The sequence below is a fragment of the Myotis myotis genome, unplaced genomic scaffold (genome assembly GCF_014108235.1).
Source record: "Myotis myotis isolate mMyoMyo1 unplaced genomic scaffold, mMyoMyo1.p scaffold_m19_p_9, whole genome shotgun sequence".
Lineage (NCBI taxonomy): Eukaryota > Metazoa > Chordata > Mammalia > Chiroptera > Vespertilionidae > Myotis > Myotis myotis.
In genome coordinates, this window is record NW_023416401.1 from 76669771 (window position 1) to 76676601 (window position 6831).

Sequence of the window (6831 nt, forward strand, 5' to 3'; positions counted from 1 at the left end):
AATTGACATTTACTGAACACTCCATCTACCAAAACAGAATACACATTTTTTCTCAAGCTCACATGGAACATTTACCAAGATAGACCACATCCTGGCTCATGAAACACACCTTAACAAATTTAGAAGACTAGCAATCTCAGACCACAGTGGAATTAAACTAGGAATCAATAATAACAATACTTGGGAAATCTCTCAAATAATTAGAGAATAAACAACACGCTTTAAAATAATTCATGGATCAACAAAGTCTTGATAGGAATTTTAAAATATCTTGAATTAAGTGAAAATAAACATGCAACTTATTAAAATTTATGGGAGGAAGTAAAAGCAGTGCTTAGAGGGAAATTTATAGCATTATGTGCATATATAAGAATAGGAGAAAGAGCTAAAATTAAAATATATATATTCATGTCCCCCCTGCCCCCCCATACACACACAAAGTATAAGCAAGAGGTAGCTCCACTGCTTGGAGAGATAATTGCGAAATAATAGTAATAGTGACAGCAACAACAATTTGGTGGTGGTGACGATAATGACTGACAGTGATGATGATGGTGATGATGATCACAATGGTGATGATGATGACGGGTGATGTCTCCATAGTGCTCTTTGTGTGCCAGACACTGTAATAAGCAGTTCTCATGTACTCGGGCATTTAGTACTTAAAATAGCCCTTAGCGGAGAGCACTGTTAGAATCCCCACTTCACAGAGGAGCCACTGAGACACAGAGCCATTAGGTCTCTTGTCCAAGGGTACATATCGACCAAGAGAAGGAACCAGGGTTTGAATGAGGCCATCTGGCTCCAGAAGAGGCAGAACCATTCAATTCCTGATCTATCTGCCTTCTCCAGAAGAACAGTGGCTAGAAAAATGTATGTAGACCAGGAATATGAAAGGATAGAAGGGGGAACCTAAGATGCAATTACAGGGTATGCAAGAAATAAAGATGCTTTTTTTTTTTGACCTTTGAGCTGTTGTTAAAGTTTGAGAAATTATAGAGGATAGGCCTGCTGCCAGGAGGTTTGTGGGAGATAAATTCTGCACAGGAATTTGCTAGGGGAATGCCATGGGTCTGTGCTCCAGACAGCTCATTCATCAATGTCTTGGATAAAGTCACGCTGATCAAGTGGACTGATTTGTAAAGTGGAAAGGCAAGAGAGCCCTGAGCAATGCCAGAATCTGGAGACCACTTCTAATCTAATCCAATGATTATTTGGGTAAAACAAAACTTGCAAAATTTAAGCAAGACGGAACCTAGGTAAAGAGGAGTTTCTTCGAAAATGAACTTGGGGTTTAGCACACCTCAAGCTGCAAATGAGCTGCAAATGTGATACAGCTGCCGAAACATCTGGTCTGTACCCAGCCTCACTGAAAGGGATCTGTGAGCTAGAGGTGCTCGAGCTGGACACCACATCAGAACACTTTGAAAATTTTAGATGCTTGTACCCTACATCGTGTTGGGGTAGGACAGAAAGAAAAGCTGAGAAGGAAGGACAAGGATGTGAATATGGTATGGCCATTTGCTGGTTCTCAAAGGAGATCGGGCTCCCATCAGGTTAATGAAACCATGAGGCCAGGAGCAGGAAAAGACAATATTCAAAGGAGGCTGAAGAGATCTTAGAATGGATTGGAAAAGAAAATATCTGTCAATAGCTAACAAGAGGTCATAGAGGGGTGGAGAGAGAGAGAGGAATTAACCTAACAGAGGCCACAGCTAGCAATTAAGTGAAGAGATTTTGTGACCTTTAGTAATATCTCATGAACAATGGGCTAGAGCATTGCTCCTGGTTTTAGGAAGCAAAATAGGAAGAAATTTCAAGGTTGACTGTGAGACCAATATGGACATTAAACAATTTTCAGACATTGGCAGGGAAGAGTCTGGTTATAAATATATATCAACAATGGCATGATTTTGCCATGGATCATCTCCAAGAAATGGAATCGGCCTCCCACACATCAACAGAAGACCTCTAATGGTGTGGTTGGCTATTGTCCCTACGGTGACTAACACTCTAAGAATTAATTAGGACCCAGTGGTTTCTGGATGTTGCATGCCTAGCTGGCTGGAGCAAGTGGGCCCTTAAGTTTATTTAGAGCTTGTGCACTATCTCATTCACACTCACAAACTTGTGAAGTAGACAGACAGTATATTATGCCCATTTTGTGGACGAGGAAACTGGAATTGGGGAGGTTAAGTGGCTTCTTCAACCCAGGCAGCTGCAGAGACAGAACTGGAATTCAAGTCTCATGCTTCCTGGTATCGCCAAGGCCTCTGGTTTCTGCTCTGCTGCCTCCCAGGCTGAGGCAGGCGCCCAGGGGTGCTCCTATTTCAGTGGCAGATGCCAGAAGGAAGTGCAGCTGGAGTCCACTTCATCTTGAGTCTTCTTTCCACACATACTCCCATGCCCAGCCGCACATGATGTTGCTGTTATCGTGTCAGAGCTTCAGTGGTTGCAGGGTCCTGTCCTCCCTTATTGATCAGTTATCGATTGTGTTGGAAAAAACCCACTGAAAACCTAGAGGCTCATTTTCCCTGGCAGACCCTGAGGATGTGAGGGTTTCTTCCCAGCTCTGCTGCCTCCCTTGACTTCAGAGGCCTCTTCAACACCTTCCCCTGGCGTCCCACAGAGTTTGTACTGGCCACTTCCAAGCAGCAACAGTGGTCAAATGGTGGACCCGCTGGAGAAAGTGGAGCTACAGATCAGAGACCCAGCACTTTCATTAACCAAATTTCTTGAAGCTACACCTGCAGTATCAGCTTAAGAAGAAGAGTTTGCCTTTATAAGTACAGAAAATGCATGTTTTCTGAAAACATGGTGGGGCCTCCTGAAAGAAGGCTATGATTCTTTGAAGCCCGACTACAGATTTAGCTGTGGAATAACATACTTCTTCACTTTCAATATTTGCACATGTGCCTTATGTATTGGATAATCTCCAGTAGTTCTGTGTACTCAAAATGATAGTTTTCTTGTTTTTATCTTTCATTTTTGTGAAAGCAGAATACTGTTATTTTTTTTTAAACGTTTTTCTTTTCTATTGATTTCAGAGAGAAAGGGAGAGGGGGAGATAGAAACATCAATGATGAGAGAGAATTGTCCATTGGCTGCTTCCTGTATGCCCCCCCACTGGGGATGAGCTCACAACCCAGGCATGTGCCTTGACCAGAGAATTGAATCCTGACCTCCTGGTTCATAGGTGATGCTCAATCACTGAGCCACACGGGCCAGGCCTGATGTTATTTTTGATGCTGGCCAGTATTTGTTTATCTTACATACTTCCTATCTAAACTTTCATAGAGTCTTTTATGGAAGTTAATTTTATCAGTAGATAATAATATCACAGAGTTACCAGTAGCAAACTAGGTAGAACATCATTCTATTTGATTTGCAAAAAGATGCCAAGCATGGAAGAGTTTGAAGTTGAGCTTCATTTTATGGACCACGGAAAATAACTTGCAGGTTAGCAATGTTAGATCGTGTTCCATTGGGCTAAGTTCCCTAAAACCAACCAACCATCATATCTATCTACTTCCATATTCCCAGCACCTTGCACAATCACCAAAAGTTTGTTAGATAAAATAGTTGACAACATAATTTAAATCTATTTTTTCTTCCTGTTTTTAGCATGAAGGTTAAAATTGTTCCTCTAGAAAATATTTGAGTCAACCTCATTGAGTTGAAGGAAAACATTCTTATTTTTAAAATGGAGATTTGAACTTTAACTGATGAAAGCTTTTTAAAACAGATGATAAATATGTTTTCCCTTTCTATGGCACTTTTTAAAAAGGCTTTTCAGAAAATGAAAGCATGCCTGGGAAGAATGCATATTTTTTCCCTATTTGTTTAGAAGGTTGACTGGTTCTACAGAAAATACTTCTTGCATTAGATGTTGTTGTATATTTGACTGCTCTCTTTGAAGTGCCTTATCACAGGTATGGCTCTGCACTACTACTTTTGGAGCTTTGTAAGTAACAACTCTAAATTCTACATATAATAATTCTAAAGAAGTTACTTTGTTTTTAATGTATCAAATTTATATGATGTGATTGTTTTCATATTATTTTACCTTATTGATACTATTCTTTTTTTCCTTGTCTTGCATCTTATGTTTCTCTCTCCCTCTACCCACAACCTCTCTCTGGTTTGTGTCAAGCCAACTAATTTTCTACTATATAACTCTGGACATCTTTGATATGGCATCTTAATTCTTTGTAGATATGGAGATGTGTACAGAACTATATTCAAAAGCTCTACTCTGGGCCTATGAAAGGGGACAAATGAATAGTCAAATAGTTTTGTTTAGCACATTAGGTCATAGTTCTTGATTAATTATTTTAAGTTAAAGATAATACATATGGTATGTTCCAGTACCAAAGAAATGTGTATTTTGATATTAGAAAAATATTTTTCTTGTGTCACAAAAACTGCAATTTTAAGATGTACAAAAATAAACTATTTTTTAAAAGCATAAAACCCCATACAAAGCCTTAATGGCTTAAAATAATAATCACTTATTATTTCCTCACAATTCTATGGGTCAGAAATCTGGGCAGTTTTTTTGGGAGTCTTGCTTGGGTTCACGCATGTGGTGGTGATCAGCTGATGACTAACTATCCTGGGGCTGAAGAACCCAAGATGCCCCAACTCTCATGTCTGGATGTTGACGAGACACCTTGGTTCTTCTCCAGTGGCTGCTAACCCTCCTGTAGGCCAGACCAGGCCTTTTCACCGCATGGCAGTCTCAGGGTCCAAGAAGGTGAAGGGGGGAGCTGCAAGCCTAAACTCATGAAACCACACAGCCTCACATTCACCATATTTGATTGGTCAAAATAAGTCAGAAAGCCAGCCCGGATCTCAGGGAAGTGCAGAATAGACTCCATGGATGGAGCTTTGAGGCAGGGACAGCAATATCCCATTGCAAAGGGGAATGTGCTCACTGGGGCCATTATTATAATGATCTACCATATGCCATGATCTGGTAAACAAGGATTGACCAAACCATGCCCTTAATAGGACAAAGTAAGCCTCTCTGTGACAGCACTTGCATATCAGCTAGTGATCTTCGGTGGCAAACAACAGAAGCAGACTCCAGTTAACTTAAACAGAACAGTCGTATATTTAGAAAGGCAACAAAAAGCTCAGACTTGATGGAAGCATTTTACAATGAAACCTCAAAAGTGATAGAAAGAGGGCAGCTCTAGGCATCTCTGAAGCAGGAATTGCTGGACACCCTTTGTAAGGAACTAACCACTGGAATGACTCCGTTCCAGCTGATGCATGCACGCCCTCGTGTGTGTGTGTGTGTGTGTGTGTGTGTGTGTGTGTGTGTGTGATGATTCAGTTTCCTTGGGGAGCTGATTTGGAGCATGTTCCCAGTGCCCAAGTGGGTAGTGGGGCACCTTGATGGATTGGGCCACGTGGAGTGGGGATGGAATAGTATTCCAGAAGAAACGTGCAGAAAGAGGGAGAGGTTCTAGGTAGGCAAAAATGTCAGTTGTCTACTGATTTCTAACTACTTCCTGTGGGAACTTCTTTGAAATGGTGGGGGGGGGGGGCACCTGATAATGACTTACGTATGAACAAATCATTCTATCTCAATGCCTCTGCTCCCCCCCCCCCCCAGAATTAAAACAATCATTAAAAACCCTTTCCCCCTCATTCATGAAAATGTATTTTTAGATGAACTTTTGTCCCACTGGACCTAACTTCTTTTTTTAAAAAAAAAATATTTTATAGACTTTTTACAGAGAGAAAGGGAGAGGGATAGAGAGTTAGAAACATCGATGAGAGAGAAACATCGATCAGCTGCCTCCTGCACACCTCCCAACTGAGGATGTGCCCGCAACCAAGGTATATGCCCTTGACCGGAATCGAACCCAGGACCCCCCAGTCCTCAGGCCGACGCTCTATCCACTGAGCCAAACCAGTTAGGGCTGGACCTAACTTCTTAAACGCAAGTGTTCCCAAAGAGTCTGTCATTTACTGTTTTATACTCAACATCGTATCTGAGGCATGTTGGCCCCTATGCTGAAAGCAGTCCTCACTTCCCTGCAGGTGACTCCTTTGTCTCAGTCTCTGGTATTGACCATTTCCAATATCCTGTGGGGATTCTTCACCCAAATCCAATGGACTCAACCTGCTCTCACTCCCAAAATATACTATGGTAGCTATCACATAGGGGCTCACTCAGCACAAATTTCCATCGAGTCTGGAAAGACAAAAGTAACATTTTAAAACCCCTGTGCAGCCTGGGAGCCACACTGGATTGACATCCACCAGGCAGACCCCCCACGTAAGGCAGGAAAGGCAGAAGTGAACCAGGTAAGATGATGGGGCTCTATGGGAATTGTGTGGGTGGCTGTGTGGTACTTGCTTTTTCTGGGGCAGCATGGGACCTTCTACTATCACATCTTCTGAAGTCATAGGCTGTGGGTGGTGGCCACAGTGGGGTTCTGATAGAGCATTCCTGTGAGGAAGTTGGACATATCTCCTGGCTGCATTGCTTCTGGCCATGTAGCATCCCCCTTACCCCCCGGCTTGGTTCCTATAACAGGGAATTTTGTGAGATAACTAGTGGAATGAACCTTTTCTATTTAAACTAGTTAGAGTGGATTCTGTTGTCTGCAGCTCAGAACCCTGCCTGATAGAAACACGAGCTTCCCAGTGCTGTAGTGTAAATCATGAGCCATACTCTCTTTGTCCCCCACAAAACATGAGCCCTGAATCATTTTGCACTTCCATGGGTAGTATGAGGCGTCCAACTGCTTTGTCTTCTTGCAGGCACCTGGTTTTATAAGCACTTTATGGATGCTGCTGAAAGAAACAATGCAA

The 6831-nt window shown here is 42.0% G+C and overlaps 1 pseudogene; it reads left to right on the plus strand.

Annotated features, from left to right (window-relative positions):
* Positions 1 to 1281: 1281 nt before the first annotated feature.
* Positions 1282 to 2932, plus strand: LOC118662483 (annotated as a pseudogene).
* The last annotated feature ends 3899 nt before the right edge of the window (positions 2933 to 6831 follow it).